This window comes from Medicago truncatula, chromosome 1, assembly GCF_003473485.1.
Source record: "Medicago truncatula cultivar Jemalong A17 chromosome 1, MtrunA17r5.0-ANR, whole genome shotgun sequence".
Taxonomy (NCBI): domain Eukaryota; kingdom Viridiplantae; phylum Streptophyta; class Magnoliopsida; order Fabales; family Fabaceae; genus Medicago; species Medicago truncatula.
The window spans coordinates 22,449,002-22,460,030 of record NC_053042.1 but is presented as its reverse complement, the minus strand read 5'-3'; positions in this window follow the sequence as shown (position 1 = coordinate 22,460,030).

Below are 11,029 nucleotides of genomic sequence, written 5' to 3'. Positions count from 1 at the left end.
CATTAAATATTTATAAATTCAAACACATGTAAAATTGAAATCAATTATAAGAAAATATCAATAATTACCTTTGTTAGAAACTTCAATAATGATAATAAAATGATGGAGAATAAAATTTGAGTGATATTAAAAAAAATTGAATGAGAAATAATGATAATAAAATGATGGAGAATAAAATTTGAGTGATATTAAAAAAATTTGAATGAGAATAAAATGAAGATTGTAAAGAAGAAAATAGAGTGTTGTATATTTATACACACAGATGCTGCAACGGTAACAAACGGCTAGTTAGCATGTGGGTCCCGTGTTTTCCGACGAAATTTTCGTAGGTAATTTCCACCAATCACAACCATACACACACCCTTTATCCAACGGCTGTGTGCATGTGGGGCCGCAGCTTTCCTAGGAAAATATTCCTCGGTAAAGTAGGCCAATCACATGCTTCCACACACCCTTTTTCTGCATGTGGGGCCGCTTTCCTAGGAAATTATTCCTCGGTAAAGTCAGCCATTCACAAGCTGCCACGTGCTCCACTTTTCTGTCCATAATGCTGCTTTTTACCGACAGTTGCTTTCCGACGAAAATTTCGTCGCTAATTCGTAGGAAAACGCTTTCTAGGAAATTTCGTCGGAAAGTTTTGTAGGAAAATCCACCATTTCTTGTAGTGGGTCTCTCTCCCTTCTCTTGGCTTTTTCTCCCTTTTCTCCAAAATTGATCGTACGTTATGTTTTTCTAAACTAGGTCTCTCCTATTTATAACTTTTCTTTTCTATTTTATCTTATTTCTCTTTCTCCCCCAAAACTCTCTAAAATCTCATAACAACCCCTAAACTCAATATTCTATTCTAATATATATATATATATATATATATATATATAATATAAAATATTTCTATAAAAAATAACAAATATATCTTTATAACAAATATATTTCTATAACATATATATTTCTAAACCAAATAGCATATATATTATACTAATAAATACCAACATATAACATAACAAAATATCACTCATCAAAATAAATCATATAAATCACACAAATCATATAAGTATATTCTAAACTCATTAAAATAATCAAATAATTAAAGAGGGTGTTACAAGTATATTTATGCTCAAATAAGTTGAGGGCTTGATGCCCTGGATTGGTACCACATGCATGATTAAGAGGATTAAGTTGCATAGTCAAGTCGAAGTCGCATTGTCGAGTCAAGTTGATAAGTTGTTATCCATGAGTTGTTAAGTTAATATGTTTTAATGAAGTGTTTGATGAAGAATTATTATTATGATATGTTGATGATGTTTATGTTGTTAAATATAATTGATGAATTATATGCTTAATATTATTGTTTATGAAATCTCACCCCTTCTGCTTAGAAATGTTGCTCTTCGTATGGGTAACTTGCAGGTGATCGAGAATAAGTTGCTGTTAGTTGCTGTCATGAGTGGACTATCTCTCACGTGTCTTGGGTGCTCTGATACGTAACGGGATGAGAACTTTGTTATTTCTTTTCTATTCCTTACGTATTACTTTATGAGTTTTCATGAATAAGTTTTTAGATTGGATTTTTATGAGATGTTTATGATGAGGCCTTCATGCCAAAGACAATTTTAGATGTTGAATAAATTTCGCTGCGAAGTATTAAATATTATGTTGTTGAATTTGAAGGAAAATTAGTTAATTATTCCGTTTATGATTTTAAGAAAAGAAGTGTGACATTCCGTTTGTGTTGAAAAACTCTGATTATATGCGAAATTTTTATGTTGGGAAAACGGGGTGTTACAATTGGTATCAGAGCAAGTTGGTCCGTCCGGCCAAGTAGATGAGTCGTGTCTTGTTGAGTAACAGTTGTAATATTGTCTTATGTTGTTTCGATTGTTGTTTGTTGTGTAGAGAACTAAGAATGGCTGGAAGAAACGACGCTGTGATTGTTGCTGCATTGGAAGCTGTGACTCGGGCTGTGGGGCAACAGCCGAATGTTAATGCTGGTGCTAATGCTGAAGTTAGGATGTTGGAGACCTTTTTGAGGAATCATCCGCCTACTTTCAAAGGAAGGTATGACCCTGATGGAGCTCAGACGTGGCTCAAAGAGATTGAGAGAGTGTTCCGTGTTATGCAATGTACTGAGGTTCAGAAGGTGCGTTTTGGTATGCACATGCTAGTTGAGGAAGCTGATGGTTGGTGGTTGAGTCATCTACCTACCCTAGAGCAAGATGGTGTAGTTGTTACTTGGGTTGTGTTTAGGAGAGAGTTCCTAGATAGATACTTTCCAGAAGATGTTCGCGGGAAGAAAGAGATTGAGTTCCATGAGCTGAAGCAAGGAAATATGTCAGTGACTGAATATGCTGCCAAGTTTGTGGAGTTGGCTAAGTTTTATCCGCACTACATTGCTGAGACTGCTGAGTTTTCTAAATGCATCAAATTTGAGAATGGCTTGCGTGCGGAGATCAAGCGGGCAATTGGTTACAAGAAGATCCGTAACTTTTCTGAGCTGGTGAGCAGTTGCAGAATATACGAGGAAGATACTAAGGCTCATTACAAGGTTTTGAATGAGAGGAAAGGCAAGGGTCAGCAAAGTCGTCCAAAGCCTTACAGTGTTCCTGCTGATAAGGGAAAACAAAGAGTTAATGATGAGAGGAGGCCTAGAAAGAAAGATGTTGTTGCTGAGGATGTGCAACGGTGTTTTCGTTGTGGTAAGAAAGGGCATACTCTTGCTGAATGTAAGCATGATGATGTTGTATGTTTCAATTGCAATGAGGAAGGTCATATTGGATCCCAATGCAAGAAACCGAAGAAGACTCAGACTACTGGGAGAGTTTTTGCTTTGAATGGTACGCAGACAGAGAATGAGGATCGATTGATTAGAGGTGAGTTTTCTTGGCCATGTTATTTCTGGTAGTGGTATTGCAGTAAATCCATCTAAAGTTGATGCGGTATCGCAATGGGAGACTCCTAAGTCGGTTACTGAGATTAGAAGCTTTTTGGGTTTGGCTGGTTATTACCGAAGATTTATAGAAGGATTTTTCAAGTTAGCACTTCTGTTAACTCAGTTGACTTGTAAAGGTAAAGCTTTTATGTGGGATGTTCAGTGTGAGAACAATTTTAATGAATTGAAGAAGCGGTTGACGACGGCTCCGGTTTTGATTTTATCAAAGTCCGATGAACCTTTTGTGGTGTATTGGGATGCGTCCAAGTTGGGCTTAGGTGGTGTGCTTATGCAGGATGGCAAGGTAGTAGCTTATGCATTGAGATAGTTGAGGATTCATGAACAAAATTATCCTACTCATGATCTTGAATTAGCTGCAGTGGTCTTTGTGCTCAAGATATGTGTCATACCCCAATTTTTGACCTAAGGCCCCACTGACACATGTCACTCAACTCTGATCGATCTCTGATTTTTCAGTAAAAAAATTCGGCAGGGAGGTATTTTTAAATACCTCATTTTTTGATTCCGAGTCGGACCCTCTTTTCTCTTTTTATTTTCTTTCCATCTTTTATTAATTTTAATTTTAAGATTAGTTACTTTTTTTATATTTAATAATTTTTATTTTCCATCTTTTAATTTTATTTTTCTTTAAATAATTTAGTTTAATTTATTTTTAACTTATTTCGTATTAGATTTATTTTATTTTATTTCTTTTTAATTAATTAGTGTCCAAAAAAAACAAAGTGTCAATAGGTCCAAAATAAAATGTACAAGGTCTAAAAACATCATATGCACAACATCAATTCACACATAATTGCATCAGTCGTCCAGAATCTCGATTCGGTCGCGTCTCTTCGGTTAAGTCTTAACTTACCATTGTGTCAAGCCGCAAGTTTCTACAAATAAGCCTCTTCCATTTACCTTCTTATTGTCAAAGTGTCATCCCCGGCATGAAGCCGTGCTAGTCATGACACTAATCACTTCAATTTCAATTTCAAAAAGTGTCATCCCCAGCGGTAGCTGTGCAAATGGTGTCACCGGTCAATTTCAACTCTCAATAGTGTCATACCTAGTGTGACTGACCAAGTTGTCCTTTCATTCATACCTTTGTTAAGCTATCTCATCGGTAGTTAGGTAAAAGTATCATTTGTCTTTGTTAAGCTATCATTTCAACGGTAGTTACTTTTTTTATATTTAATAATTTTTATTTTCCATCTTTTAATTTTATTTTTCTTTAAATAATTTAGTTTAATTTGTTTTTAACTTATTTCGTATTAGATTTATTTTATTTTATTTCTTTTTAATTAATTAGTGTCCAAAAAAAACAAAGTGTCAATAGGTCCAAAATAAAATGTACAAGGTCTAAAAACAATTCAAGTCAAGTGTCAACTTTAACATTCCTTTTTCAAAATTCACCATAATTGTCCATCATTTCCATTAAACCAATTTTCCTTTCTTCATCAACCTCCTCACCTATAAATAGAGCCCTCATTCCACACAATTTCACACACCAAAAGTTCTCTTGAGTTGTCAAAGAACTTTTCTCTCTTCTCCCTCTTTAGCTTGTGTTGACGAGCTATTCTTTTCTTCTCCCTCTTTTTTCTGTCCCTTCGGAATAAGTCCCTTCGGAAAAGTCCCTTCGGTAATTTTTGTCCCTTCGGTTGTCAATTTCTTTTATTCTCTTGCATTTTATTTCTTTTTAGCATTTTTGCATTTTATTTTATTCTATTTAGCATTTTAATTATTGTTATTTATTTTCCTGCAATTAGAATGTATTTAGGTCCAATGTAAATATAAATGAGAAAAGTGTGTGGGTGTGTGTGTCCTTTTATTTCTTTACCGCCTTATATATATCCAAAAATGCAAAAAATTAGATTAGGGATTTTGTGGTGATCCCACGTCACTACAAAAATCCATGCGCTTTTATTTTTATTGCTCCGTTAGTTTAATTTTTATTTAATATTCCAAAAAAATAACAAAAAACATGCAAATAATCAAAATCAAAAAAATATTTTCATAAAAAACCTTGATCCAAATCAAGTGACCGCATTTTTATTTTATTTTCTTAATCAAACTTCAATCAATTTAACTTTACTTTAAGTCTCTTTTTTTTTCAATATTAAAAAACACAAACAAATACTCATTTGCCACTTGGCTTTTCATTTTAAAACCTTTTTCAAAACTAATAAAAAAACACTCAACAAATCAAACGTCAATTTCTACCCCGAACTACGAGGTTTTGATCCCTCACGGGTACGTAGGCAGAGGACCATGTCCTTCCAAATCAATAAAAATGTAGATAAATTAGGTCTCACTTTCTTCTTTTCTTTTAATCATCGCATTAACTTTTTTTCAAAAGCAAGCAAGTTATAGCACATTAATTAAATAAAATCAAGAGGTTCCCGTAGAGTACTACGGACATAAAGGGTGCTAATACCTTCCCTTTATGGAACTAACCCCCGAACCCAAAATCTTTTCAAAATGGGGTAGTTTGAACTTTTTTCCCCTTTATCTTAAAAAATAAAATGTTCAGTCGTGAAATAATTAGTGAGTCAAAAGCTAATCAAATAGCCTTGATCTCCGAAAAATGACGCGACAATATGGAGACATTATTTGTACGGTTGTAGATTTGAAGTGTTTAGCGATCATAAAAGTCTGAAGTATTTGTTTGATCAGAAGGAATTGAATTTGAGACAGCGAAGGTGGCTTGAATTGTTGAAAGATTATGATTTTGGGTTGAATTATCATCCAGGTAAAGCTAAATTTGTTGCAGATGCCTTAAGTAGGAAGACGTTGCATATGTCCTCTATGATGGTAAAAGAGTTTGAGTTGCTTGAATAGTTTAGAGATTTGAGTTTAGTATGCGAAATGTCACATCAGAGTGTGAAGCTGGGAATGCTAAAGATTGATAGTGAATTCTTGAACAGTATTAAAGAAGCGCATAAAATCGATGTTAAGTTTGTGGACTTGTTGGTTCCTAGTAATCAGACTGAAGATAGTGATTTTAAGATCGATGACCAAGGAGTGTTGAGATTCCGAGGCAGAATTTGTATTCCAGACGATGATGAGATGAAGAAAATGATTCTTGAAGAGAGTCATAGAAGTAACTTGAGTATTCACCCGGGAGCTACGAAGATGTACCACGATTTAAAGAAGTTGTTTTGGTGGTCTGGGTTGAAACATGATGTGGCACAGTTTGTGTATTCCTGTTTGATTTGTTAGAAGTTGAAAGTTGAGCATCAAAAACCTGCAGGGTTCTCAGATGATTCTTGTGCTTGCTCTACATGTTTCTCTTTGTATTCATAAAAATATTTACTTATGAATCGGTTCACTAATTTTTCAAAATTTAAATGAATCGATTCAAGTGAATCGTCTCATTAAAATGTTGAATCGATTCATATGCGTAAAAACAGATAACTCCTTTGCATCCTGTCAATTCCTTTCAAACTCAACTTTCCCTCTTCTATACTCTATGCACCCGAAAACACAAACAAAACCCTAAACTCCTAAATTGCTCAAACCTTCCAACTTCTACTACACTAGTGAAAGATGGGTCTGACATGGCTGGAATTCTAGTGGAAGATCTTCTGTTTTCGGAGGATTATGACAGGTATATCACTCAATTTCATAACTCCAGGTTAACCTCCAGCCAATTCTACTGTGATATTGATGCTATAGATAATTTAGGGTTTGGATTTAAGGACTTGCTAGTATACCTAAACCTAGGAACATTCTTAGGGCTGAAAAATTCATATGATTCTTCTCAAATTAAGGCCTTCTATTGCATTGCTGAGAGACAAGAAGACCGTGTTAGAGCTGTGTGTCCCTTTAAAAATCAGGCTGTCATTTTAACCCCCAAAATATAGGCTAGTGTAACGGGTCTGGATTGTGTTGGTGTGGACATTGAAGATGCAAATGTTTTTGCTAATTATGACAAGATCTCTTTTGTGCAAAATATCTCAAAATCTTGCATTGCCCCTTTAAAATTTTCCAACTTTAGTGTTATGCAGCTTAAAAGTGATGATAGGATTCTTCATTGGATCATTGCCAAAGTTATCATCTGCAAACAAGATAACTTTGGAAGGCGATGATTGAGGAAATAAGAGCTGGTCAAAATCATGAGGATGGAGTACTAAATGATGCTGAAATGGGTGAAGCTGAAGATGGCAGTGACTCTGACTATGTCCCTAACTCTGAGGAAGGCGATGTGCATGCTCAAGGATATGATTTGTCTCAAGTGCTTGCTAGAATTAGTGATCTCAAATCCTTCATGACACATAAATTCAAAGATCAAGATGATCGGTTTGGGGAGATTAATCACATGTTTGACACTCAGGAAGCTCAGCTTAATGAAATGAAGGAGCAATTTCATAGGTGTAACACAGACCTCTCTGGCTCTACAAATGATTTCTTTCCTAATGATAATGATGCAGCCGGACTCCTTGACCCTAGTACTGACAACTGATGGATGCATTGGACTGTTTTTTTTCTTTTTTTTCTTTTCTCATGCATTTTATATCATTTTCTGTTTTCACTCTCTTACCTTTTACTTTGATTGGCCTGTTGTGGCATTACATTTCCATTACTTTACTTTGATACTACAACCTTTTTTGATGTTATCAAAGGGGGAGTAGTTTGGATATGTTCTATCATGTTTTTCTGTAATGTTTTAGTTTGGATATGAGATTACTTGTTCTGTCCCTTCTTGCTATATATGTTTTGCATGTGTGTTGTGTTTATGTATTTAATGGATATGAGATTACTTGTTATGTGTTGTGCCTGTTATATGCTGTAAGTTTCAGGGGGAGCAGTGCTAAAACATCAAAGGAACACTTGCTAAACATATCTTATTTTGACATCATCAAAAAGTGGGAGAATGAAGCCTCTAGGTTTTGATTTTGTTATTTATCTTTGGTTTTGATGTTTTGTTGCCTTTAGGTGATAGTTAGTTTACTTATTATCCAGATTTTAGTTTCTATAATGCACCCTAGCAAGTCTACAAGCTCTAGATCAAAGTGTCTCATGCTCTGGTGTCCAAGTCAAGTTGTCCTTCTCTCTGACTCTGCATGAATCGTATCAAAAAGGGCTTGAATCGATTCATTCATGTTCTGAAACAAAAGTGGTACTCTCTGACTTCCTATGAATCGTATCATGTGACTAGTGAATCGATTCATGCCTGTATCGTATCATTTTTATTTGAAACGATTCACCAATCTTTCTGACATAGTCTGAATCGATTCAAACTTGTTTTCTTCTAGGTCATTTGAATCGAATCGATTAGCTTGTAACACGTACGTACCATCTCTCCAACTATTTTCCTTTTGTCTCATATGATTTGAATCGATTCAAGTAGTAAGTGAATCGATTCATTCAGCTCATTTTATGTGTAAATTAAGTCTTTTCTCTCCTTACTATATATACTCCTTCTCCCACAACTTCCATTTCATTGAATCATTTGCATCTATTCTCTCTAAGTCTAAAAAATTCATTGCTCATACATTCTTTATACATAAAATGAGCTTTGATGATGTTCTATAACTCATTGCTCATTCCCACAACTTCCATTTCATTGAATCATTTGCATCTATTCTCTCTAAGTCTCAAAAAGTGGGAGAATAAAGCCTCTAGGTTTTGATGATGTTCTTTATCTTTGGTTTTGATGTTTTGTTGCCTTTAGGTGATAGTTAGTTTACTTATTATCCAGATTTTAGTTTATATAATGCACCCTAGCAAGTCTAGAAGCTCTAGATCAAAGTGTCTCATGCTCTGGTGTCCAAGTCAAGATGTCCTTCTCCCTGACTCTGCATGAATCGTATCAAACAGGGCTTGAATCAATTCATTCATGTTCTGAAACAAAAGTGGTACTCTCTGACTTCCTATGAATCGTATCATGTGGCTAGTGAATCGATTCATGCCTGTATCGTATCATTTTTATTTGAAACGATTCACCAATCTTTCTGACATAGTCTGAATCGATTCAAACTTGTTTTCTTCTCGGTCATTTGAATCGAATCGATTAGCTTGTAACACGTACCATCTCTCCAACTATTTTCCTTTTGTCTCATATGATTTGAATCGATTCAAGTAGTAAGTGAATCGATTCATTCAGCTCATTTTATGTGTAAATTAAGTCTTTTCTCTCCTTACTATATATACTCCTTCTCCCACAACTTCCATTTCATTGAATCATTTGCATCTATTCTCTCTAAGTCTCAAAAACTCATTGCTCATACATTCTTCAAGATTAAACACTTTTTCTTAGAATCACTTTTTTCTTTAAGTGTGTAGATTATCTAGGGTGCTAATAGGGATTGTAAGTTGGTTCTCTCAAGAAGATTGATTGGGCTTAATCAAGGCTTCAAATGAATTGAATAATCTCATTCCACCTTCAAAGGGCTTGTGGGTCTTTCTAACCGTTCTTGAGATCAAAGGGGGTTCGTTTACCGGATGTAGCACTGAAGACTCGAGTGAAGAGATTGAAGGAGTGCACGGGTAATTCAAAGATCGGAAGATTCAAGGAGCACCAAATTTAAGGGGTACTTGAATTTTGGGGGAGCTTTGTTTTACATAGGAGTTGAAGAATTAGGGCTTTAACTTGAAGGAACTCTTGTAAACATTGTAATCAACTTTTCATATATAGTGGATGACCTTGGTGAAGGCGTACTTCATCAAGTAGAGTAGAGGTAACCCTTAGCGAGGACGAACAAGGGTGAACTACTACAAATATCGGTGTTCTCTCTCTCTCTCTCTCTCTCTCTCTCTCTCTTTACTTTTAATGGCACTTGATTATTTGATTAATTCATTAGTGAATTGCTAGTTTTGATCTAAGTAGTGCTTTCTCAAAAAGAATAATCTAAATCTATTTGATTTAGGTTAAAACTATTTTACTTGGATCAATTAATTGCAAAATCAATTCAATTAATCAAATTCATGTGTATTGTGATTTCAATTGATAATTAGGCTTATTGTCATATAGGTTTGGTTTGAAATTGTATGTTGTTTTGTATCTTGTTTAAGCATTGTTAATAATTGATTGTGTCAAAAGATTTGTATCGTGAATCTCTCAATTCTAAGATAAAATCTTATTTCCACATATATTTGATATTTGTTAATTCATTGTTTGTGTTTATTCAAGCAAATTTCAAATAGTCAATTTCAATAAAAGTCATTTTTATCAAATCTCCATAAACGTTTTTCAAAAACGCTATTCACCCCCCTCTAAGCTTGGTATTCAACTAGCCATATAGACCGACATAATGGATTTTCTCTCACTAATTTAGATTGTTAAATTAAAATCAATTATGAAAATATCAGTTTACATATAAAAATGCAGAAGAAATAGGTGAATGATGATTGATGGGTGGCAGAGATGGGAGAGAATTGGAGTTAAAAGAACAATCATGAGGGTACCATAATAAATAAATAAATAATCTCTCAAAAAAAATTAATAAATAAATAAATAAATTTGAATAAATGTGTTGTTGAAATAGAAGGAAGAAAAAGTCCAAAAGGAGAAAGGGAATAAATATAGTGTGAAAGGAAACTCAACAACACTAGTGATGTGCTTAATCTGATAGTTCAAAAAAGTTAGTCTATGGTAGAACATATTGAGCACGTACACGGTATATACCATGCAATAATCAACACACATGACATCATTCAAAAACATGGCGCATTATTATTGGATGTAGGATAACTTCACCGAAAAAGTCAATTGAAGAACTTCATCATAGAACTTTCTATAAAATAAATCTTTAAAAAAAAAAAAAAAAGTAACAATTTTTTAGCCCAAAGAAGCTACTAAAGTGAGTGAGCAATTTTTAAATGCGTAAGGGTTTTCAGCTTGAATAACACCTCAATTTGGGAATTTGAGCAGCTTGACCTTAAGCGTGAGGCTTATATTTGCACCAGTATCATTGAATTCACATAAACATTTATTGTTTCAAAATGATGACAATTGAAGTTCTTAAAATGGTTGTTCTCTCCTAGTTGATTTTCTAGGAAGAGAATAGGCGAAAACAATTTAAACACCTAAAAAAACAAGTAGAACGGGACTGCAAGCAGGTTCTCTATGTAACGTTTGAGCTATGTGTTCCATGTTCA